We start from the raw sequence: 26375 nt of genomic DNA, 5'->3' as shown, positions 1-26375 counted from the left end.
CAGCTCCCATTGCTGAGTACACAGAATTGCTCCAGTGTGTTTGAATTGTTTCTCATATTTCTAGTTAAGGAGCATGTTCTTCACAGAGAAACTTGAAACTTAATTCATTGTATTTTCCAGTGATACCTTTCAAAATCATTTGCAATAAAGCAGCAGACTACATTTCCTTGGATGCATTCATCTGATTGTATTTAAGCCACCTGTGCTGAATATTCAGTCTGCCCCAGAAAACCATCTTCTTTCTGTCCAATGAGCACATTAGAATTATAATCTTCAAAATGACCTATCAGTTAAGTAAAAACATGAAATTACCTTAAAATAGAAGGAGCAGTACAAGAATGGGAGGTTGATGAGTAGGGATAAAAGAAAGGGATGAACAGAAGATCTGAAGAGGAAGTAAAAGGTGAAGGTACAATAAGGAAGGAAAGGGAAAAGGAGAACAATGTGAACTAGGTGGGAAGCCAGGGCTAACAATGAATACAAGCAGAAAAACCAAAGTGTTAGTGGAAGAGACAAATAGTCATAGATGGGAAGAAACATTGGGGATTGAAGGGATAAAATGAAGAAATATAATAACAGATGGAGAAGGGGGATAAAAATCAGAAAGAGGAGTCGTGAGTATAGGTTGAGAGGAAGAAACAGGGAGATAGCATATGGGGAGGTGAGATGAGATTATAAGAAATGACATGAGAGGTTATGAGATTATGTGAAGGAAACAAAGCAATGTTAGGGAAGTTGGTCAATATCAAATTTACACTTTAATCTCCCATTTCTCCTTTGATTGCATTGGAGAAGGAGCGGCATGGGAGACAACCCTACAGGATGGTGACTATGGCAGCAGACAAGCGAAGGACCCAGCGGCTGAGGGACCCACACAGGCTGTGGCTGATATACACTCAGGGAACCTGCACGGGCTGAGGGCCGCTGGTTACTGGCTCATGAGAACTAGGTATCAGTGTCAGGAATGAAAGAGGGTGTGGAGGGCAAGAAGGGCTCCCGAAGGGCTTCGGGCACTTAAAACTTCATGATCGTGCTGGAGGTTTGGATCTGGAGCTTGGGATGCCAATGAATCAAATAGGAATCTGTGTGGCAGCAAAAGCTGTGGGAGAACTGGAGCCCGGTCCATGGGCAGCACTGATTGACTCTAAAGAAACTCTCTTTTGTTTATTTTTATCCTATTGTTAGGGGCGCTGAGCAATACTCATGGCAACTCTTTGTTTGCCTTATGGGAAGTGATGCTGCGACTGTTTAAGGTATTGGTGAGGTCAGATTTGGAGTACTGTGCTCAGTTCTGGTCTCCAAATTATAGGAAAGATATAGATAAGGTGGAGAGGGTGCAGAGAAGATTTACAAAAATGTTGCCTGGTTTACAACATCTAGAGTACAGAGAAAGATTAATGAGACTGGGACTTTATTCATTGGAATAATTCATTATTCATTGGATGGTTGAGAGGGGATTTGATAGAGGTATTTAAAATTAAGAAAGGAATAGATAGACAAGACGTGAGTAGACGCTTTCCCCTGAGGGCTGGGGAGGCTGAAACAAGAGGGCATAAAGAGTAAGGGGGCACAACTTTAGGAGAAATATTAGAGGATGCTTCTTCACTCAGAGAGTGGTGGCAGAATGGAATGATCTTCCAGAGGAGATAGTTGCAGCAGGGTCCTTTCTGTCATTTAAGAGAAGGTTGGATATGTACATGGATATGAGGGGGTTGGAGGGTTATAGGCGGAGAGTGGGAGGAGGGAACTGATGTAGTTGTTCAAATGAACCGGCATGGACTCAAAGGGCCAATATGGTCTGTTTCCATGCTGTAAACTGTTATATGGTTAATTTCTCTATAATTCCTTCACCTTGCTCCCTCCTATTCCCCACAAATATCTAATTCATCAAATCCTCCCCCACAAAAAAAAATAGATTTTGAAATTCTTTACTAGTTTACACCTTTAGAATTGGTGTTAGCTGTATCAGTAAGTAAAAGATAAAAATTTAACTGGCAGTTCAAGATTTGAATTTTGGAATATGTGTTTCTGAGGCTAAATACAAATGTTTAAATTTCTTGAATGAATTTATCACATGAGTGAATGGACAAAAATAATATAAAATAGGAATTGCCTGATATTTTTCATACAGGTTTGCTAAAATTATTGCCAAGCTTTTAACGTCCCACAGTAATTACCAAAGAGGTACAAAAACATCAACAATAATGTCCAAGATTTTGCATTTCATATTTTGTTTATAAATTAAATTTTAATTTTCACACATTTCCAATATAAATTTCAAGGGCATCTTCTAGATTGAAATTATCAAGAGTTTTCAATAGGAATTTTGCATTATATTTTGATAAACTTGATTACACTCCTTTGCAAGGTGGTTAACAGTAAAAGGGAATTTCTTATTACTGGTATGTGTATAAATTAGGAGCCTAGGATAATTACACATAATTTGGCTAATTGAAGGGTACTTACTTCACAGGATGTCATTATCAAAAATGGTTAGTTGTAAAATAATTTGCCATAAAAAAACTGCAAATTTAATTCCGGAGTCAGTATCTGAAATGTTATCACCCACCTCGGAGAATTAATTGCTTTCTACTGCAAACTGACTAATTCTATAATGGCATACTGTGAAATTAGCAGCATTTTATTGTGTTAATTATCTGTTGGGTAAGACATTATTAGTTTTGACAAATGCAAATGAGAAATGTGCTCTCAGGATAAAACACAGCCAAAGGTGAAACCAGCACACTTGAGCCATTTGTAACATTACCATTGGAAAGCGTATAATTAAAATACCAATAGTAAAAACGGTCAACCAGTTTACCTATCTCGGCTGCACCATTTCATCAGATGCAAGGATCGACAATGAGATAGACAACAGACTCGCCAAGGCAAATAGCGCCTTTGGAAGACTACACAAAAGAGTCTGGAAAAACAACCAACTGAAAAACCTCACAAAGATAAGCGTATACAGAGCCGTTGTCATACCCACACTCCTGTTCGGCTCCGAATCATGGGTCCTCTACCGGCACCACCTACGGCTCCTAGAACGCTTCCACCAGCGTTGTCTCCGCTCCATCCTCAACATCCATTGGAGCGCTCACACCCCTAACGTCGAGGTACTCGAGATGGCAGAGGTCGACAGCATCGAGTCCACGCTGCTGAAGATCCAGCTGCGCTGGATGGGTCACGTCTCCAGAATGGAGGACCATCGCCTTCCCAAGATCGTATTATATGGCGAGCTCTCCACTGGCCACCGTGACAGAGGTGCACCAAAGAAAAGGTACAAGGACTGCCTAAAGAAATCTCTTGGTGCCTGCCACATTGACCACCGCCAGTGGGCTGATAACGCCTCAAACCGTGCATCTTGGCGCCTCACAGTTTGGCGGGCAGCAGCCTCCTTTGAAGAAGACCGCAGAGCCCACCTCACTGACAAAAGGCAAAGGAGGAAAAACCCAACACCCAACCCCAACCAACCAATTTTCCCTTGCAACCGCTGCAATCGTGTCTGCCTGTCCCGCATCGGACTGGTCAGCCACAAACGAGCCTGCAGCTGACGTGGACTTTTTACCCCCTCCATAAATCTTCGTCCGCGAAGCCAAGCCAAAGAAGAAGAAGTAAGTGTGTGTAAGTGTGTATTGTATTCTCATTTGTGTTTCATGCTACCCTTTTTTTAAACAGAATACCACTTTGCTTTTGTCAGATAATAATATAAATTACATTCCTTGAGGGAAACAAATTCTGAATGCATGAGTTTAATCTCATACAAAGTTAAACCTAGTTTTTCATGCTTAAAATGAATCATTTGCACGAGAATAATTTCAATAAAACACCATTCTGGCAGTGTATAAGCTAAACTTTCTTTGAATTTATTTTATCCACTGTCAGTATTACCCTGATATGTCCTCTTAAATTGGATCTCTAAGCCTTTCATAAAGTTTAATAAATCTTCAGCAATTCACCCAAAGGAAATTATATTAAAAACCATCAAATGTGAAGTTCGGCCCAGACACAGCATTGGGAATTATATCACCATAATCAGGTTGTAATGAAAGCTTCTGTCGCTGTAGTTCCCACTCATAATCTGCCTGTTTTTATGAAAAGGGCCTTGTCTAGGTTCATATGCAGCTTTAATTGGAAGATGTCTTCATTTCATTCTAGTCTTCTGGGATAATAACTTGCCCCATGTATAAACATAGGCCCTCGCTGCAGATATTTTTTCATTTAGTAAAGCATGACTCTTTAAATGATTTAGCAAATCATCATGAATGCCAGCCAAGTGATTGGCAGCTTATTGCCAGTGCACCATTTGCATGACATTTGTTCTCTCTGTAAGAAAGATGCAGCAAGTAAACAAATAACACCATTTCTGTGTGCTTTCCTGTTTATTTTCTAATAATCAAATGACATTTCTGCAGAGGCAAATGCTGCTGCAAATTATGGCAAGGAATAATGAGCTTTAACACTGTGCTCTCAACCTGCTAATAGTTTTACAGAAAACAGTGCAAAATACCTTAAAAGCTTTGTGTTTTTTGTTGTTCATTTTGAGAACGTAAGATTTTTCCAAAAAGAAACAAGACATTATCATTAGTTATTTTCGTTCTGTTTCTCAATGTGCTTATCTTTTCATTATTTATTTTACCATGTTGTTTCTTTAGGCTTACAGAGCAAATCCAGTGCAGTAAATGAAAAAAAAACAGCTAAGAGCTTTGTAATATGTGGAATCAGGGGAGCCTTGTCATAAACAATGCAAGAGATAAATTAACCAGTGGTTGCTAAAGGCTTCTACATTGATTTAAAGGCCTATTCAAGAAATGTTTCAAAAAAAACCATTCATCTGCATGTGATATTTTTGATAAATCTGATCAGATAATCTTTATTGATTGTCCTAATTGAATTATCACATTAACCATTGAAATCCTGACTCACTGACTTCACAATCATTTCTACTAGATTTGACCAACTACAAGATCGGATGTCCAATTTTGAGAGAAAAACATATTTTGCGTAAATCAATTTGAGTTACAGGCTGAATTGCATAGGAATTGTTATCGCATTCAATATGATGCACAGAAATGTCAACTCCTATATGACAATTATAACACTACTCGGAAATCCAATCTGATTGATGTGGCAATATTCCCATTATAAATACAGATGTGTTGAACTCATAAAACAAAAAAGAATAAATTATAAAAGGTCTGTTAAGCTCTGCTTGACTGACATGTCCTGGCACCAATTAAAAAAAATTATCTGATGGCTTCAAGATATGATATTGCAAAATAAATTACTGGTACCTTATTAATCGGACTTTGGAACATTTAGCAGTCTCTCAGGTAAACTTAGAGAACAAAGAAGGCAAAAAAAAAATGCAGGGTATTTCAGAAGAAAGATATAGTGAGAACAGTCTTCCTTTTGAACATATCTCAATATGGTAAATGTAAACAAATTTAAAAGAAATATACTTGTATTGAAGAACAATATTATGGACAAAGACCTTTACATTTCTTTGGTGCCTTCAAAGCACATTGCTGCCCACTGGACCAATGATTATCTTGCTCATAAAACTGCTTGGAAATACAATAAAGTAAGGCCCAAGGAAAATATCTTCCTTCATCTACTGCTTTGAAGCAACATGCACAGATTTATGACTCTGGCTTGGTCTACTGAGGTTGCAACATGGACAGAACCACGGTTTTGGGGGAAAAGAAATCAGGTGAGAATTAGAATTGGAATTGGAATGGGGGGAGGAGCACTGTGTTTGCTGGTTGGAGGTGCATGCCATGGTGAGGTTGGTGTCATTAGTGAGAAAGGGAGTTGATTTGTTGTTAGTGGGTAGTCGGGATGGAAATCTATTGTTGGGGAATCAGTTGATTGTTGGATGGGGTTAATTAGCTGACAGATGGGCTGAGCCATTAGCTCACCAGAATTGCTGGTTGAAGCCCTTGATACCAATGTGGCAGAGGATTGTGAAAAGCAGCAGAGGAGTATCTTAAATAGCTTAATAGGAATAGCTTAAAGCAACCATTCTCAACCTTTTTTTTGGTTAAACCCCCCCCCCCCCCCCCCAAGCCAGGACTTTGCTCAAAGTGTATGGGCCCCTTCCCTGTGAAGCAGTTAAGTTTTGGTTTCTTCCATATTTCTCTCCTTCCGATTACATTTAAAAATATGTTTATGTGGTGAAAAGGTGTTGTGCCCCTAGGGGGACTGTACGCCCATGTTGAGAATGGCTGGCTTAAAGGGTTTTCAGTAATGATTTTGACTTGCTAAAGGTGATCCTCATTAAATCAAGCAGTAAACTCCATAGGATTGAAAGTCAACTCCTATGAATGGTTTGGCCACTTCAATCTGAGTGTCCTTGAGATGGCTTTCAGACATTTATTTAAAGTTTCTGGATGCATGTGGTAGATGGTGTTTAGAGATCAGGAGACTCTGACATTGCAAACAACTCTACATGCCTCCGATATCCTCATTTTCCATTCTAAATTTATTTTTCATTGACATAGAATTATAATTTGTAATGCTTGAAAACCTGGCATGATATTATCTCATTTGTAGAGCCTTCAAACACTACAGCACAAAAAAAAAAACCCATCCAGTCTATGCTGAACTATTATTCTACCTTATTCAATTGATCTGGCCCAGGGCTGAAGCCCTCCATACCCCTCCCATCCATGTGCCTATCCAAATTTTTCTTAAATGTCAAAAATTGAGCCTGCATTTGCCACTTCAGCTGACAGCACATTCCATACTCTTACCACTCCCTGAGTGAAGAAGTTCCCCCTTGTGCTTCCCCTGAATATCTAGTTTTTGTCTCACCCAACCCCAGTGGAAAAAGTCAGCTAGCATTTATTCTATCTATACCCCTCATGTATTCTCTCCTTATTCTTCTGTGCTCCAGGGAATAAAGTTATAACCTGTTTAACCTTTCCCTGTAACTCAGTTCTTCAAGTCCTGGCAACATTCTTGAGAATGTTCTCTGCACTCTTTCAAACTTATTGGTATTATTCCTACAGGTAGGTGATCCAACTGCACACAGTGCTCCAAATCTGGTCTCACTACATCTTCCCCATAACATCCCAAATCCTACACTCAATTGCTGTGTTCCTTTCAAGTACGCTATGCTGCACCCACCCTTTCAGGCCCCCTTGTGTATTCCTTTGGGCCTGCTTGTGCTGCCTTCACCCCTTCAGTATCCAGCTGCTGTATTCCTTGTGGGCCCATTGAAGCATAAAGCTGCTGCATTCCTTTCAGGTCCGCGTGCACTGATCTCAACCTTTCGGGAGTGTTGGAGTATATTGCTCTCAGTTCCAATTACTCTGCCCTCGCCCTTTCAGGCTTACCAGGGCATTGAGCTCTCGTATTCCTTTCAGGCCACTTGTGCATTGACAAGCTCTATTCCTCTGTTTGGACCAAAGGTTCAAAGAAAGAATTCTCCTTCTAAGTTTAACATAATGCATTGCGTGGTGATCTTTTCAGGAACAAATGGAGGTAAAATGTAAAAAATATGGTTTATTCCAGCAATGAGGTACTTTAGAAGGAAATTAGTTTTTTTTTCTATCACCGGTCTAAAATTTTTTTTGTGGTTGTTAACAGTCTTTCCTGATATTTGGCCTTGGCATTTAACTGATCCAGGAGCTAATAACTGAAGAATGGAAGTAAGCAATTATTTATTCCATTTACAAGTAGACGAGCTTGTGATTTTCTGTAGAAAGAGCTAATTTGTTTTTATACAGGAGCTTGTATAACCTTAATGTGCCATTCAACCAGTGAAATGCTTTTCAATTGTTGTAAAGTAGGACATATAATGGATAATGTTTAAACTACATGCTTCATATTGGCAAAGGACAAAACGACTATTTTGTCATTTTTAGGTGTTAGCCAAGATTCTAGAAGAAGATTCTTCTTCTTTAAATAGTCGGCTTCAATCTTTTACATTGGACTTAATCAGATAAATGAGCTATTGGTTGGATGTGTTATTAGAAGGGTCACCTCTGATTGTGTGGTATTTTGTCAATTCTGAATTCCCAACATGCATTAGGTCAAGTGCTTGGAGAAAACCCACAACCCTCTGCTTCATTATGCTGAGCTAAGTCTGGGGGAAATGGTGGAATTTGAGCACAGAACATAGAAATGAACATGAAATCAATCATGAGATATTCAGTTCAGACCCTCAACTAAATTATTTTTCACGTGCATTTCTGCAAAATGTTGACTATATTTCAATTTTTTTTTGCTGTGGTTAGCGTAGCAAATTCGGTGCTGTCTGTTAGGAGTTTATGTGTTCTCAGTGTCTGTGTGGGTTTCCTCTGGGTGCTCCAGTTTCCTCTCACTGTTGAAAATGTATGGGGGAGGAGGGTTGTAAGTTAATTGGGTGTAATTGGGCAGCGCAGGATCATGGGCCAAAAGGGCCTGTTACCGTGCTGTATGTCTAAATTTTAAATTTAAAAAAGTTGTATTTTATCCATGCATACAGTAAATACAATTAGGACATGTTTTTCTCTACCACCATTGATTCAAAACCTTCCCTTACAATGCATCAATGCTGTTCATGTTCCCTCCTTGAACGATGCACGAGAAGCTATTAGACGTTGTCCAACTCTGCAGTGTCCAGTGGCAGCAGGACCCAAGAATATGATCCCTCCTCCATCTGGTTCCTCTGTTTTCATTACCTTTGTACTACCTTTATGCTTTATTTTCTTTTTTTTTAATCTAACTTTTCTCCCTTCTTTCCACATTGTCCCTTCCTGTTTCTCCACTTCTCACACCTGTAACCTCTTGGCCCCTCCTCAAGTTCTTTCCCCTTTATATGCATAATATCACCCATTAGTCTTAATAAAGGCCCCAGACCTGAAACAGTGACTGACCACTTCTACCATTGGATGGTGTCTGAGCTGCTGAGTCCTCCAGCAACACTTTGTTTGCTCGTGATTCTGGCATCTGTAGTCTTTCTGTTTTTCTTTTCTTCTTTCTGGACCCAAGACTGTGGCTCATTCTCCTAGAGCTTACATGTCAAACTTTTCTGCATCTCTCTTTAGGTAGTGGCAGGCAGCAGCAGCAGGCATTTTATAAAACACAAAGGCCAAGTTAATTTTAGTAAGGGAAGATGTTGGTGAGCCTTGATGTCCCAGAACTGAGAGGGGGCTAAGCCAGTCCAGACACTTGGCTCTCACCTGTTCTCGGAAGTGCACATGTTTGACTGCTTGGTATGAACTGAAACATGCACATCTTTAATGCATCTCAGTGATTTAATAGCCTGCCCACTCTCAGATTCCCAGCTCACTTATGAAGAATGGCAGCTTGAATGAGGAACTGGAGGCCTGCCAGCAGACCTGAAACTTTCCGCCAGTTGAATTGCCACGTTCAGGAGAAGATATGGAAATAAAATGAAAACAGAAACAACAGTCATGGAGCTGAGTTCCAGTTGTAGAGTGATATTTGCAAATTTCAGCTTTGTTATAATTGCCTGCTGTAGGCATTAAGTAAAAATAACCCACTGCAACTTGACTGCAAATCTGAAGTGATTTAGTTGTAAATCAGCCATGTCGATTCTTCCTCCCTGTAAATCACAGATGGGTGTGAAAATGGCTCATGATCATTATTTTTTCAAATGCTGCATTTACATTACAGATGCATTACCAGAGGCAACTGCGGTTTATGAGATATATCTAGTTACAAGTTGAAGAGTTGAGTATCCTTGGTTATTTTTACCTGTGCTGCAGGTGGTGGCAGAAAATATAAAAGGGCATTTTGGTCAGCATACCAAGTTGGGCTGAAGGGCCTGTTTCCCTGCTGCATGTCTCTCTGACTGGCCTAAATGATTACTGGCTGATGGCTCTAACATCCACTATTATGAAGTGCTGGTCATGGCTCACATTAACATGAGCCTACCAATCACCTTTGACCCATTTCTCTTTGCCTACCAGACAAACAGGACCATGGCAGATGCCACTTTCTTGGCCCTCCTCTCGTCCCTGGAAAAGCTAGACACCTCTACCCAATTTCTATTTATCAATTATAGGTCCACCTTTAGTACCATAGTCCCCACTAAACATCCCCAAACTTTGAAACCTTTGCCTCAACACCTACCCATCCCCCTCCGCAACTGAATCCTTGACTTGATGACCAACAGACCTCAGTCAGTGAAGTGGGAGGCAACACCCCCCCCCTCCTGTGATCCACCGCATCCTCTTAACCCACCCCCCCACACCCTCCAGCCCATTGACCCTCTCCCAATCCCTGCCTGGTCTTCACCTTCCCCCTCTGACCTTCCCATTCTGTTCTCAGTAGATACCTCTCCTTCACCTCCCTCCACCCACAGCTGAGTTCTATGCACACCATGATGCTGAACTCTTCTTCTGTCGGCTCCATCTTGTTGCCTAATTCTATCTACAACCAGGATTTCTCACCCACACGACAGACCCCTTCTCCAGCTTTCAACCTCATTCAGGTCTTCTGCCTGCTCTGAATGTTATATTTCCAACTGCTGCCGAGATATCAACCATATTGACCTCACCAGTCCTCTCACTCATTCCAATTCTGAACGACCAAAGGATCTGCTCACACTAAACATTCGAGATTCTCATGTACAAAACAATATTCATTTATTTATTTGTATAGTTAAAATACTTGTCCTGCATATGTATTGTTTGTCTGTAGGGCTGTTTCTTGGGGTTATATTTGTACAATCAGATATCAATAAACTTGACTATCTCATCCCCTCGGAAAACCTGGGCCGTCACTCTCTTCACACTAATCCCAACTTTACGATCAAATGCTGTTTCCTGGGTTTGCACTTGTACAATCAGATGACAATAATTTTCACTTCACTATCTCATCCTCTCAAAATGCCTGGCTCTCCACTCTCTCTGCATTAATCCCAACCTCACCATCAAACCCATGGATAAAGGTGGCACTGTTGTGGTCTAGTGCACTGACCTCTATCCAGCCGAAGCCAAGCAAAAAATCTCAAACACCTCCTCTTACTTACCCCTCCAACAGGACTCACCAAAACTCATCGATCCACTGTATCACGTAACATCTCTGAACTCATCACTTCCTGTCATTTCCCTAGCACGGCTTCTGATCTTATTGTTTCCCAACACTGCACCACTCGTTTCTACCTCCGACCCAAGATCCACAAACCTAATTGTCCTGGCAGTTTTATGGTTTCTGTGTGTTCCTGCCCCACAAAACCGGTATCCGCTTACCTCAAATCAATTTTGTTCCCTTCCCACCTACATCCAGGATACTTCACATGCCCTCCATCACTTCAACTACCTCATCTTGCAATGGAGGGAGTGCAGAGGCGATTCACCAGGCTGATACCTGGAATGGCAGGAATGACTTATGAGGAAAGTTTGTGCAAATTGGGATTGTACTCGCTGGAGTTTAGAAGGTTGAGAGGGGATCTCATAGAGACATATAAAATTCTGGCAGGGCTGGACAGAATGGATGCAGATGGGATGTTTCCAATGATGGGAAAATCCAGAACCCAGGGCCATGGTTTGAGGATAATAGGCAAACCATTTAGGACAGAGATGAGGAGGAATTTCTTTACCCAGAGGGTGGTGAATCTGTGGAATTCATTGCCACAGAGGGCAGTAGAGGCAGGTTCATTAAATATATTTAAGAGGGAATTAGATCTATTTCTTCAGTATAAGGGTATTAAAGGTTACAGAGAGAAGGTGGGGATGGGGTACTGAACTTTAAGATCAGCCATGATCTCATTGAATGGCAGAGCAGGGTTGAAGGGTTGAATGACCTACTCCTGCTCCTATCTTCTATGTTTCTATGTTTCTATCTTTAACATGGATCACCAATCTCTCTACACCTCCATTCCCCATTCCAAAGGCCACAAAGCCCTTTCATTTCTTTCTGGACAATAGATTCAACTAGTCCCCCTCCACTACCACCTTCCTCCAGCTGGCAGAACTTGCTCACACTCTCAATAACTTCTCATCGACTCATCCTACTTTCTCCAAGTCAAAGGGTTAGCCATGGGTATCCATCCACATGGTCCCAGCTATGTCTGCCTTTTCGTTGGGTACAGGAAGCAATCTATGATACAAGCCTTCGCAGGCAAGACCCATCAACTCTTCCTCTACAACATCGATGTCTACTTTGGTGTTGCCTCAGGCACCCATGATGAGCTCATTGACTTTATCCACTTTGCTGCCAACTTTGATCCTGACCTCAAGTTCATTGGTCCATCCCCTTTTTCTCAATCTCTCCATCTCGGGAGACATACTTTTGACAGACATCTTCTACAAACACACCAACTCCCACAGCTACTTCAACTACACCTCTTTGCATCCACTCCTCTCTAAGGATTCCATTCCTTTCTCTCAATTTCCCCATCTCTATTGCATCTGCTTACAGGACAAGGTCTTCTATACCAGATCATTAAACATGTCCTCCTTCTTCAAACAATATGGCTTCCCCTTTACCACCATCAACATGACCCTCACCCACATGTCCAACATTACCCGTATATCTGCCCAAGACCCCTCCATTCCCACATGTGACAAGGACAGGATTGGATAGTGTCTGCATCCAACATATCCTCCTTCCACCATTACTGCCATCAACTACATTATACCACTATCAGACCATATTCACCTCTATTCCTTCTGCAGAGACTGCTACTTCCGTGACACCTTTGTCCACTCCTCCTTTCCCTCCAATTGTCCCCTTGGCACCTAAGACTGGAGATGTTCCATATGTGCCCGCATCTCTGCCTTCACCACTATTCAGGGCACCAAACAGTCCTTCCAAGTAAAGTAACACTTCACTTGTAAATCTGCAGGAGTCATCTCCTGCATCCGGTGCTCCCATTGTGGTCTTCTCATTGGAGAGACTGGACTCAGACTGGGAGATTGCTTCGCTGACCAGCTTAGCTCTGTCTACCACAATAGTGTGGATCTCCCAGTGGCCACGCATTTCAATTCCCCACCTCATTCCCTTGGTGACATATCAATAGTCCCCTGCACTACCAGATTGAAGCCACCTGGAGATTGGAGGAACAACACCTCAGCTTCAGTCTGGGCACCCTCCAACTGGATGGCATTAACAGTGACTTTTCCCATTCCCATTGAAACCCACATCCCCCACATCATCTTCCCTCTGTCTCCTTTCCTTCAGCACTGTCTCTCTCACTCTCTTTTCCTTCTGTCTCTTATCACAGAGTCAAAATCAATTCTCACCTTTCCTCGTATCATATCTAATTAATATATTTTGTCTGTTGGACTGTTCTCCTCCCCCTCCCATTCTTTCCCCTTTATTTTCAGGCCTTTAATTTAGACGCTTGTCTATTTTCACTCACACCTTGAGGAAGGGCTCAGGACCAAAACATCTGTAATACACTGGCTGAGTTCCTCCAGCATTTCAGTGTTTTGATTACCATAAAATCATAAGACATAGATGCAGAAATATGTATACAGCCCATTGAGTCTGACCCACCATTTAATCATGTGCTGATTAATTTTCCCACTCAGCCCCACTGCCTGGGCTTCTTTGATAACCTATTCATTTTTAGAATCACCGTTGTGAACCTCCTTTGAACCCTCTACAACTTCAGCACATCTTTTCTTAAATGAGGAGCCAAAACTGCTCAAGTGAGGTCTCACCAGTTCCCTGTTAAGCCTCAACGTCACATCCCTGCTCTTGTATTCTATTCCCTTGAAATGAATGCCAGTGTGGCACTTGTCTTCTTCACCACCATCTCAACGTGCAAGTTTGCACATGGACTCCCGGGTCCCTTTGAATCTTGGAATTTTCAATTTTCACCCCATTTAGAAAATAGTCTGCCCATTTAGTTCTTCTGATAAAGTGCATGACTGCACACATTTTAGCCCCTTTCACACTTGCATCTCACTAAATTGGCCATTCAGTGTCCTGGGATGGGAGTTTGGCTTTTCTCTCTTGACCACTTCTAACTGGGACAATGAACACTTTCACACTTGCAAAGAGCCATCCCAGGGTTAGGACTGTTTTACCTTCTACAGGTGATGTCATGATGCATCAAGTGATTGTGAACCTGCCCTAAATCCTGATCAATGTATTATGATCTTATATTTGAAAAAAATTAATTATAACATAATTAACCTTTATGAACAGCACAATTTGGGCCCTTGTTGTGCTGACCTATATACACCTTTATAAGGGACATAGGAAAGTTCTAGCAATAAATAACAATAGCAGACAATTTTTAAATAGGGTGTGAAAGTTGGTAGTGAAATAGCGCACAATTTATAAATAGAGTGGGGAAAAAGCAATGGTGGACCTGCCCTCCCATAATTCTATGTGGCAGAGAAAGGGCTCTATGCCCGGCTGCATGCATAGAGCATTAATGGAGGGGTTTCTCTCCTGCACGGCATTCTGGGAAGTCAGGTCCTCCATTGCCTTTTCCCATGATCTTTATAAATTTCCCATGCTATTTAAAAATGATCCGCTTTTCCTATTTATTTCCTCTCTCTCTCTCTCTCTCTCTCTCTCTCTCTCTCTCTCTCTCTCTCTCTCTCTCTCTCTCTCTCTCTCTCTCTCCCCCGCTGCCACTTTCCCATGGCAAAACTTATCCCTTCATTTTAATCTTTTCCTTTCTTCAAATTCCTACACTCACACAGGGTCATTTCAATCCCACAATGCAATTATCCGTTTCACACTTGCCTGATTGTAACCCCGATGTCTGCAGACGCCTGGAATTGTACTAGGAGTTGAGGCTGTCAATCCCTGTGAGATTATGTCATCTGATGCCGGCATTGAGCTGATTTTGCTTTCACACTAGACACTTTAAAGACCGATTGGTGGTTAATTCCTGAGATCATTTGCAAGTATGAAAGGGGATACTGGCATTATATTTCATTTGCCACCTTTCTGCCCAATCTCCTAATCTGTCTAAAGCCTTCTGCAGCCTCTGTGTTTTCTCTAAACTACCTGCTCCTCCACCTACTTTCATATCACCCACAAACTTGGCTACAAAACCATTTGTTCCATAATCCAAATCATTAATGTACAACATGAAAAGAAATGGCCTCAACACCCATCCCTGTGGAGCACAACTAAAAATTAGCAGCCAATCGGAATATGATCCTTACATTCCAACCTCTGCTTCCTGGCAATCAGCCAATGTTCCACTCATGCTAGTATGTTTCCTGTTATATCATGGGCTTTTATCCTGTTAAGTAGCCTCATGTGCGACAGCTTGTTAAATCCCTTCTTAAAATCCAAATGCACAACATCAACTGCATCCCCCTTATTCCGCCTGTTTGTCACTCCTTCAAAGAATTGCAATATGTTTGTGAAGCAAGATTTTCCCTTCAGGAAACTCCATGCTGGATTTGGCTTATCCTGTTATGTGCCTCCAAGTACTCTGTGATCTCGTCCTTTACAATCGGTTCCAACATCATCCCAACCACTGATGCTAGGCTAATCGGCCTATAATTTCCTTTCTGCTGCCTCCTTTCCTTCTTGAATAGTGGGGTGACATTTATGATTTTCCCATTCTTCCAGGTCCATGCCAGAATATATTAATTTCTTAAAGATCATTACCAATGCCTCCACAATCTCTACCACTAATTCTTTCAGGGCCCAAGGGTGCAATCCATCTGGTCCAGGAGACTTATCCACCTTTAGACCATTCAGCTTTCTGAGCACCTTATCCCTTGAGATAGTAACTGCATTCACTTCCCTTCCCTGATACCCTTTAACATCTAGCACATTGGTAGCACCTTCCACAGTGAAGACTGATGCAAAATACTCATTTTGTTCCTCTGCCATCTGCTAGTCTCCCATTATTATTTCTCCAGCATTTTCTAGTAGTCCACTATCTCCTCTCACCTCTCTTTTATTCCTTACATTCTTGAAGCTTTCTTTTTTTAAAAAAGCTTCATTTAACACTTTTAAAAACAACAAAACCATTACAGAAAGATAATTTATACAATAAAAATAATAACAAAATCCCCTCCCTCCCCCCTCCTCAGCCAGCCAAAAAAAACCCCATAAAATATATACAGCATTTTAAGATATTTTTAAACCCATATATTCCAAATAAGGCAACCACATTTTAACAAAAAAAGAATAGTTATCATGTAAATTATGTTATTTTTTTCCATATAAATACAAGATCTCAACTCATTATGCCAATGAGCTATATTAATCTCTATGTTATCTTTCCAAGTAATTGTTACACATTTCCATGCCACTGATGATGCTAAATGAACAAAAGCTATCTGAAACTTATCCAACCCCAAACCAGTCAAAGAAACCATATAACCCAACAAAAAAAATCTCTGGGTCTAATGGTAGTTTAATTTTAAATAATTTCTCCAAAATTACCCTAATTTTTTGCCAAAATGGTTATACCCTATCACAAGACCAAACTGCAGGAAAAAAAGTTACAATATTTAACCCACATCTAAAACACAGATCCAGATTACTAAATCCATACATTTTCAGCTAATGCAAAAAATTATAATTAACCAAACCATACCTTACATTAGTCAATTTAATTACCCCTTCATGACACATAACTTCCCAGTTCTCTTGAGGTATATCATAAGTTAAATCACTTTCCCACTTATTTCTAGATTTCTCCAAATTCGGTGTATCAATGGTCTCTTGTAACAACCAATACATATCTGAAATAAAGCCTCTCCTTGGTATAGAGGAAATCAAAGATTCAAACTTCGTTAACTTGGGTAAACTCATATCCTTTCCATAATTATCCCTTATCAAAGCTCTAAGTTGATAATACCCAAATAAAGAATTTACTGGTATTCCAAATTTCTCCCTCAATCGATTAAAAGAAATAAACTATTCCTCTTCAAAACAATCCTGAATCACTTTTATACCCTGAGAATGCCATATCTTTAAACATCTGTTGAACATTGAAAAAGAAATAAGCCAATTTTGATATAACGGAGTTTGAATTGATAATTTACCCTTCGTACCTATAACATTAATTTTGATATAACGGAGTTTGAATTGATAATTTACCCTTCGTACCTATAACATTATTTCTTTTAACCCATATGCTTTAATACCGGCATATCATATGCCTGTAATAAATGCAAATTCCACTTATGTATAAATTGATGAACATCAAATTCAAAAATACAAGCTAATTCTTAGCCCAACTAGGAGGGCAAATAATATCCATCATTCTACTCACAAACTTTAACTGTGCAGCCTCATAATAATTTTGAAAATGAGGCAGCTGAAGTCCACCTAATGCATTTACCTCAGTTAGTGCATACAGATCAAGCAGGTTTTATTAAGAATAGATGTGCATCCGACAATATTCTTAGATTGATAATGTTGACAGCATCCCAACCAACCCAATGGTGGTTGCGCTTGAGGCAGAAAAAGCATTTGATCGGGTTGAATGGAATTTTTTATTTAAGGTGTTGGAGAAGTTTAATTTTGGCCCTCTTTTTACTGGTTGGGTTAAAGCATTGTATAAAAATCCGATTGCTAGGGTGGTGACAATTGGCCAAACTTCTTTGCCACTTAAATTAATGCGTTCAACACGTCAAGGTTGTCCATTGTCACCAGTCTTGTTTGCATTGGTCATTGAACCATTAGCTCAGGCAATTCGACAGAATAATAATATTAAAGGGATAAGAGTTGCAAATGATTAATTTATTTGCTGATGATGTATTGATTTATTTGACATATACAGAACAATCTTTGAAATATTTATAAGAATGTTTAATTCTGTATCCTCTTTGATATTATTTTCTAGCCTGCTTACAAATTTAATCTTTTCCCTCCTTAGGAGTTTTTACTCACCTTGTGTAAGTTTTTAAAAACTTCCCAATCCTCTATCTTCCCACTAATTTTTAACTTCCTTATATGCCCTCTCTTTTGCTTTCACGTTGGCTTTGATTGCCCTAGCCAGCCACAGTTGTGACATTTTTTACTTCAAATATTTTTTTAAATACTTTTATCTTGCACCTTCCCCTTCTCTTGCAGAAACTCCATTCATTGCTGCTCTGCCATCTTCCCTACTAGTGACCCCTTCCAATCTACTTTCACCAGTTCCTCTCTCATGCCACTGTATTTGCATTTACTCCACTGAAATACTGACAAATGCAATTTTATTTTCTTGTTAAATCTCAGATTGAACTCAATCACGTTGTGATCACTACCCCCTAATGATTCCTTTATTCTATGTACTCTAATTACCTTGGACATGTTACACAACACCCAATCCATTACAGCTGATTTCCTTGTGGGCTCATCAACAAGCTGCTCTAAAAAAGCCATCTCGTAGGCTTTCTACAAAACCCCTCTTGAGATCCAGTTCCAACCTGACTTCCCCAAGCTACTTGCATGTTAAAATCCCCCATGACTACTGTGACATTGCCCTTCTAATATACCGTTTCTATGTGCTGTTGCAATTTGTTGACAACATCTCAACTATTGTTTGGAGGTCTTTATATAACTGTCAATAGTGCCTTTGTACAGTTGCCATTTCTTAACCATAATGACTCTATCTCCTCTGATCCTATGGCACCTTTTTCTAATGATTTAATGTTATTCCTTACTATCAGAGCCACACCACCAACTCCTCTACTTACCTACCTATGCTTTTGATACACTGTATCCTTGGACATTCGGCTCCCAATGACATCCATTTTTGAACCACGACTCTATGATGGCTATAACATCATACCTGCCAATGTGCAACTGTACTACAAGGTCATCCACTTCATTCCTTATGCTGCATGCATTTAAAGGCAAAACCTTTAGCCCTTTTTTTTTACATTTGACTCTGTGCCCCTGTTGCATTACAATACATCCCCAGGCTGCAATTTTACTTCTTCTGCCCAACCTTCCACACAAATACCCTAGCAGCTTTCCCTCCTTGTGTGTCAACCACCTTTTCTCCTGCATCTTCACTTTGTTTCCTACCACCTGCAAATCTAGTTTAAACCTCCCCCAGCATGAGCAAACCTCCCTACCAGGATATTGGTTCCCCTCGAGTTCAGCTGCAACTCATCCCAAGTGTACAGCTTATCCCTTCCCCAAAAAAGGTTCCAATGATCCACATACTTGAAACCCTGTCCCATCTCCTCAGCCACACATTTGTCTGCACCATCTTCCTGTCTGACTTTCCCTAGCTCGTGGCACCAGGATATTTCAGAGATTACCAACTTGGAGGTCCTGCTAGTTAGTCTCTTTTCTAACTCCCTAAACTTACTTCGCAGGATCTCGACCCCATTCCTGCCTACGTCATTGGTACAAATGTGAACTATGACATCTACTGATCATTCTCCTCCTTAAGTTTATTCTGCAACTGTTCAGAGACATCCTGGACCCGACCACCTGGGAGGCAACACACTATCCTTGAGTGTCCTTTGCAACGGCAGAATCTCCTATCTGTTCCCATGGCTATTGAGTTTCCTATGACTTTTGCTCGACCAGACTTCACACTTACCTTCTGAGGCTCAGAGCTGTTGGGCTGGCTTCTGATGCCTAGCTCAGTTAGGCCACCCCACCCCCAGCAGTTTCCAAAGGGGTGTACTTATTGCTGAGTGGACTGATCACTGGGGTACTCTGCACTGCCTGCCTGTTTCCTCTTCCCTCTCCTGATTGTTACCCAGCTACTTTCCTCCTGTCACCTAGGTGTGATTACATCCCTGTACCTCCTGTCAGCCATCACATTTGCCTCCCTAATGACCCAGAGTCCATTCAACTTCAGCTCTAATTCCCCAACACAGTCTGTCAGGAGCTGTAGTTGGATGCTCTTCTTGTTCACAAAGTCATCTTAGTGTCAACTTCCCTCACTGTCCTCATTCTGCAAGAGGAGCATGTCCCTGCCTTAGTTGCCATTCCCACTATCTATGAAATAGTGAAAAAAATGTTAGAAAAACCTGTTTGTCAAATCAAGAATTGATTAGCTGGAGCATTAATAACTGTTCAAGGAGCACAAATTATTTGTAGAAAATTAACCCTTTGTGGTCTCCAATATAATTGATAGATTGAGAGTAAAACGAGTTTCGAGCACCAATAAGCATAAAAGAATAAAGACCTGGAGGTGGTGTTGACTTGTAGAGTGACTGCTTCACAGCTCCAGTAACCCACCGATTGTTTGGAGGTTGCACATTCTATCTGTGATAGCATGCGTTTCTCCTGACACTCTGCTCTCCTCCCATTAAATTGCCCTAAGTGTGTGGGTGAATGGTAGATTCTGGCAGGATCTGATGGGAATATGAGAAAAATAAAAAGCATTTAATGTAAATGATTGCTGGCAGGGAGTCATTGGGCAAAGGGCCCATTTCTGTGCTGCATGACAGTGGCACCCTGACATGATAAAATGAAAGTGCTAGCATGAAACAAATGACATAATGACTCTTATCTGAAGTTGCTCTTGGCAATGAAGGTTTTCCTGTGAAAGATGAATGCAAAAGGATTGTACTGTTGAGATTCCAAGGCACCTGCCCAGTTGACAGCAGTGATAGGACTGGAAGGAGATAATCACAAGGGCCAAAACTGTTTGCAATAAACTTTGGTCTTGGGAACAGGTGCCACACACGGATAAAGCTAGCAAAGCACTACCCACGACAGTGCGAAGAACTAAGCAAGCAAAGTTCTGTGTGCTAACCTGCTACTACTCTACACTAAAGATTGGCACGATATTACAATACTATTACACAGTGCCAGCAACCCAGGTTTGATATGGTTATGTTCATAAGGAGATTGTGTGCTGTCCCCATGTCTGCATGGGTTTCCTCTGGGATCTTGGGTTTCCTTCTACCCTTCAAAAACATACAGGGATTATAGGTTACCCTATATTTTGGAGTATAAGTCGACCCATATTTTTTAATCCTAATTTTTTATTATATATCCGGCATATAGGTCGAACCCCATGTTTCAGGCTGTCTGGGCCTCCCAGGAGCAACCCAAAATGTTTTTTTAAAAACCCCCTAATCGCAAGTAATCAAATTGTAAATTAAGTAAGTAAAAAAAAACAACCTCAGCCTACCAGACGGCAATGGCAATGGTCCACAGAGCTGGAGCAGTGACATCGTGCTCCAGGTGGGAGCAGAAACCTCGGCCTACCAGGCAGTAGTGGTGATGGCGCATGGAACTGGAGTGCCAACATTATGCTCCCGGTGGGAGCAGGAATTTTGGCCTACCGGGCAGGAGTGGCGATGGTGACCTCAGTTATGGCGGCCCTCAGTGGTGGGGAGATATCAGGGAGTGGCAGTGCCAGTGGTGAAGAGGTGCTTTCAACATCAACTTATACACTGAATTGACACCAATCTGGGTTTTTTTCCAATGAGTTTAAGGATGACCCCTCCTTTCTAATAATTTTTTTAGGGTTTCACAACTTGACTTGTACACCAAAATAAACAGTAATTGTGGACTGCTACAGTAGCGTGGACTGCCTCAGCAACTACTGCCCAGTAGAACTAACTTCTACTGTGATAAAATGCTTAGAGAGGTTGGTAATGGCCAGAATTAACATGTACCTAACTAAAGATCTGCACCCACTGCAATTCATCTATTGTCAAAATTGCTCCACAGCAGATGTAATATCGCTGGCTCTCCACTCAGCTCTGGATTGCCTCACAAACAGCAATTCATACATATGGCTGCTCTTCATTGACTACAGTTCAGCCTTCAAGAACATTATTCCCTTAGTGCTGGTCAAGAAGCTACAAACTCTGGGCCTCTAATCCCACTCTACAAGTGGATCCTTGACTTTTTCATTGGAAGACCACAGTCAGTACGAATTGGAAACAGCTTCTCCTCCTCACTGATTATCAATACAGGCACACCCCAAGGATGTATGCTTAGCCCACTGCTCTACTCATTATACACCCATGACTGTGAGGCCAGACACAATTCTAATGTCATCTATAAGTTTGCCGATAATACCACAGTTGTCAACAGAATCACAAATGGCAATGAGAAAGCGTAAAGGAGGGAGATAGATCAGCTCATTGAATGGTGTAACAATAACAACCTTGCACTCAATGTCTGTAAAACCAAAAAGATGACTGTTGACCTCAAGAGAAAGTTAGGGGAACATGACCCAGTCCTCATCAAGGGCTCAGTAGTGGAGAGAGTCAAGAACTTCAAACTCCGAGGATCTGTCCTGGAGTCTCTCTGTTGATGCAATCACAAAGAAGGCTCGCCTGCTGCTGTACTTTGTGAGGTGTCTGAGGAGATTTGGTATGTCACTGAAGACTCTCAAAAACTTCTACAGGTCTATTGTGGAGAGCATTCGGGCTGTCTGGATCACTGCCTGGTATGGAGGTGCCAACTCTCAGGACAAGAATAAACTCCAGAGGGTTGTTAACTCAGCCTGCAACATCACAGGCACCAGACTTCACTCCTTCAAGGATATCTACATGAGGCGGTGTTGTAATAAAGCAGCTTCTATCCTCAAAGACCCTCACCACCCAGGCCATGCTCTTTTTACTCTGCTACCATTGGGGAAAAGATACAGTAGCCTAAAGATGAGCATTCAACGGCAGAAGGACAGCTTCTTCCCCGCTGCCATCAGATTCCTGAATAATCAATAAATCAAAGAGAGTGCCTTACATTTTGTACACTATTATTTTTTATATAGTAATGTCATAAGATGGTCATAATATGTACATTTGCACGATGATGCAAACACCGAATTTCATGACTTGTTCATGACAATAAATCCTGATTCTGATTCATAGGCCAGGATAGCCCGTTACCACGCTGTATGCCTAAGTTAAAAAATTAAAGCCAGAGACAGGACTCTTGTGTTAATTGTGTATGTCTATACTCAACAAGATAATCAATAAAAGGATATTTGGAATGGTTATTTGTGATACAGTCATGTCTTAAAAAGAATGACACATTTAAACACAATTTAAAACTTTAACTACACTGTCATTATTAGGTGAAAAGAATAGACAATAAAAGAAGAAGAATATAAAGTTGAACTGGAAAGATTTTGAAAACATGAAAGATTTAAAAAAATAAAGAGGATCAATCTGGTCATTTAAAATCGATGTTGCACACAGAAACAGCTCTTTTAGCCACTCCTGAGAATTGAATAGATGGAACAATACAATCGGTCCTAAATTGCAAGGGAGGTTTTGTGCTTTCTGAAATAAATGTTCATATTTCAGTCAGAGTTGTTAGGGCTGATTCAGGTAACTGGCCCGGAAAATGGTTCAGCATTAACTGAGTGAAGATCTGGCAAGTTATTTGATCCTTAACCATTTAATCTAAAGCACACAACTATTCAGAAAGGATGAAATTGTCCTGAATAGTCTTTTTTTAGCTTTGTAGTTAAGGAAATGTCTTAATGTTAATCCACTTTATGTAATCCTCCTTTGAATTACTTCCTAAATTTGCTAAATGGCTCAGGTTTACAAATAGGAAGAGAAACTTTGGGATTATTCAGTGGTCTGTGGAGAAAGAAAACCAGTTACTTATCTGAGAATTTACAATAAAAGTACGTAGGGAAGCATAGTAAAAATGAGCAAGACACGTTCAACTCCTTGATTGGGAGCCAGCACAAACAAGTTCAAAACTCACTACTGTTGCTTTCCTACTCATGTCATGGCTTTTTGTTGTCCCTTATTTCAGTTTGTCTTCAATTTTCGTAATATGATGCAAGAACCATGACAGGATTGAGTGGAAATCTGTATTATATAAACAATGATCTATGGGCATGAAACATTTTCAGGTTCCTTGCTTGATGTTAACCTCAATGCCTTTTTTTTAATATCTAGGAGGAGCCCACTTGCATTTATTCAGAATTTTAAATAAATTGCATATTTCAGGATAAAGGCATATTTTCTTTGTTTCAACTTGGCATTATTTTGCAGATGTAAGGGCTTCTGGGGTAGCGTATGCATAATCTCCTCAGGTACTTGAAGGTTTTCCATGGCTATGTTAGAACCACATCAGTAGTAAATCTTGAAAATCTGTCGACACCGTGCATGAAGTAAAAATTCAAAATTTGGAGAAACTCAGCAGGTCAAACAGTGCCCTTTATGTAGCAAAGGTAAAAATACATAACCGATATTTCGTGCTTGAGCCCTTCATCAAGGTATGAAAGATATGAGGGGACACTGTTTGAAGAGTTGAATTTCTCCAGCATTTTGTGTTTTTACTAAGAACCACATCACACTGATTGCACAGATGTTGCTGGAGACAATGAAACTTCCGATCTGGTGACACTTCCAACACGTTTGACCATAAGGCTGGACTATGAGGTATAGGAGCAGAAGTAGGCCATTTGGCCTGTTGAGTCCGCTCACCCTTCCATCATGAGTTGATCTATTTTCCCACTTGGGCTGGCTCCCTGCCTTCTTCCCATAACCATTGATAGCCTGTGTTCTGAAAATGAAAAACTTGGTGGCTGCTTTCCAAGCTTTACACAACTTAATTGTACAGTTATAGTTAGAATTTAGACATTTAGAACAATTAAGAATAACTTTGTAATATTAAATTCGTCCCTTCTTAGAGAAAAAGCACTAGCAGTATCAGGCAACACTTTACGGAACTACTTCCATCCATATTGATTGGGAGGTTCTGTTACAAGTCTGGATCTCCTTAGTTCTTGTGGAGCTATTGTTTTATCATCCTCCTCACCATGGCATGTCATATCTTCCTCCTCCTCCTCCTCCAATAATGGTACCACCAGATTTCTTTCATTTTGTTCCACAATAAAAGATGCGGGGATTGCCTGGACTTCTCGACAAGATGCCAATTCATGAATGGACACAGTAGACTCCCGTCCATCTGGGTAGCTGATGTTTACTGTAAAGGAGATCAACCTGATCTACAAGTGGTTCATTCTTGTTACTCCTCACAAACCTTCTTAGTAGAATGGGTCCAGGTGTCATTAGCCAGGAGGGCAGAGAATGTCCATGGGATGAGTGGCATTGGAATGCAAAAAAAAAATTCATGGGGTGTAGTATTTGTCGCTGTACACAACAGCGATCTTTGGGAGTGTAGTACCTCAAGAAGCACCAGTTCCCAATGCTTCTCAGCCAGGTTACATGATCTAAGAGCCAAACAGACTGCCTTCCATATGATGCTGTTAAACCTTTCTACATGTCCATTCCTGATTGGGTGGCATGAGCTAGTATGACTTGTGGCAACTCCCTTCTGGGAGTGATGATCTTTCAGATCCTTAGACACGAAGATGGTGCCTTGATCAGAATGCATGTAATTTGGCATTCTGCATAGGCTAAATAGCAGATTCAGGCATCTGATCACTGTTGTAGTATGCATATTGGGACATGGAAAGGCAAAGGCAAACCCAAGCTGTTTGGTGGGCATGATAAAGAAGAACCTCAAGCTAGTGTGTTTTAATTGTAGAAGAAAAGGACATTGGAGACAAGATTGACCTTTAGGGAACCACAACAGTTGCTATAATCAGTGTTGTGGGGCACCTTTTACCTCCCATAATCCCATTTGACAGTGACCTGATGAGAGAGGTAGGTCTCTGTGTGCTTTCCTCTTGTAGCCAGAGGAGAAACTGAGCCATCGTGACAATGAGAATACAGGTATTCCCTGTTTCGTTTTTGATTTATACAGGGGCAACCCTTTCTACACTGGATCAGGAACTTGTGGAAGGGTATGGTTCTCCCTCATATGTTGGTCTTGGAATGGAATGCTAAGGGGTACCCGTTGACCTTACCAGTATAAGTTGAATACAGAAGCACAGCTTATTGCCTATATTTTTCAGTAACTACTGGATTGAATTGTTACCTAGCCAGAAGGGATCTCCTCATGGGAATAGGACTGGAAGCAATCTGTACAAGCAGGGGTCTGTATTTTAACAGGCACAGACTATCCAGAATAATGACCACCAGAATGCATATCTCACAATGGTGGCCCATCAATTTCTCCTCGTCTGAAATCTTTTATGATATTCCAGAACCTTAATTTACCCTTTGCTTTTACCCTACTGGGATTGATGAGGAAAGCTTAAATTTCTATTCATTGTGGCTGGACAAAAAGAAAGAGACAAAGTTGGTGGGAAAAATGCACACATCAGCCAGGGTGCCACTGATAGCTGAAATATGAGTTATACCATATTTATTTCTCAATTGCTCAAATGACATTAATTGACACCTTTCATAACAATCATCAACATTTATAATCCCCTTATGAAACCTACTATCCAAAAATTGATTATCTTTTGAAAAAGATACGAGGATTTTGAATCAAAGGCATTTTAGGTGATATACCTCCTCTTACACCAATTTCATCATTTATTTTATTCCATATATTAATAAAATATTTCAATAATGGTGTATCTTTATCAGCAACCATTAATTTTGATTCCCACTTGTATATATAAGTTCTTCTGACTTCCTCTCTCCTATTTTATTCAGTTCTACTTTAACCCATGCCAATTTTTC

General features: G+C 40.7%; 1 long non-coding RNA gene across 3 annotated transcripts in view; it reads right to left on the bottom strand.

Moving 5' to 3' along the window:
- The window catches only part of LOC138759905 (uncharacterized), a 138431-nt gene that overhangs the window by 46072 nt on the left and 65984 nt on the right, over positions 1-26375 (bottom strand). For 2 of the 3 annotated variants that reach the window (XR_011355217.1, XR_011355215.1), the window contains one exon: positions 9248-9556. The exons of the other annotated variant lie outside the window; for it this stretch is intronic. This is a non-coding gene — a long non-coding RNA (uncharacterized lncRNA). Of the gene's footprint in view, positions 1-9247; positions 9557-26375 lie in introns of those variants that run through there. 3 annotated transcript variants of the gene reach the window in all.

The sequence above is a fragment of the Narcine bancroftii genome, chromosome 1, assembly GCF_036971445.1.
Source record: "Narcine bancroftii isolate sNarBan1 chromosome 1, sNarBan1.hap1, whole genome shotgun sequence".
In the NCBI taxonomy this organism is placed as follows: Eukaryota; Metazoa; Chordata; class Chondrichthyes; order Torpediniformes; family Narcinidae; genus Narcine; species Narcine bancroftii.
Note: the sequence above shows the minus strand (reverse complement) of the source record. Positions and strands in the feature narration are given on the sequence as shown.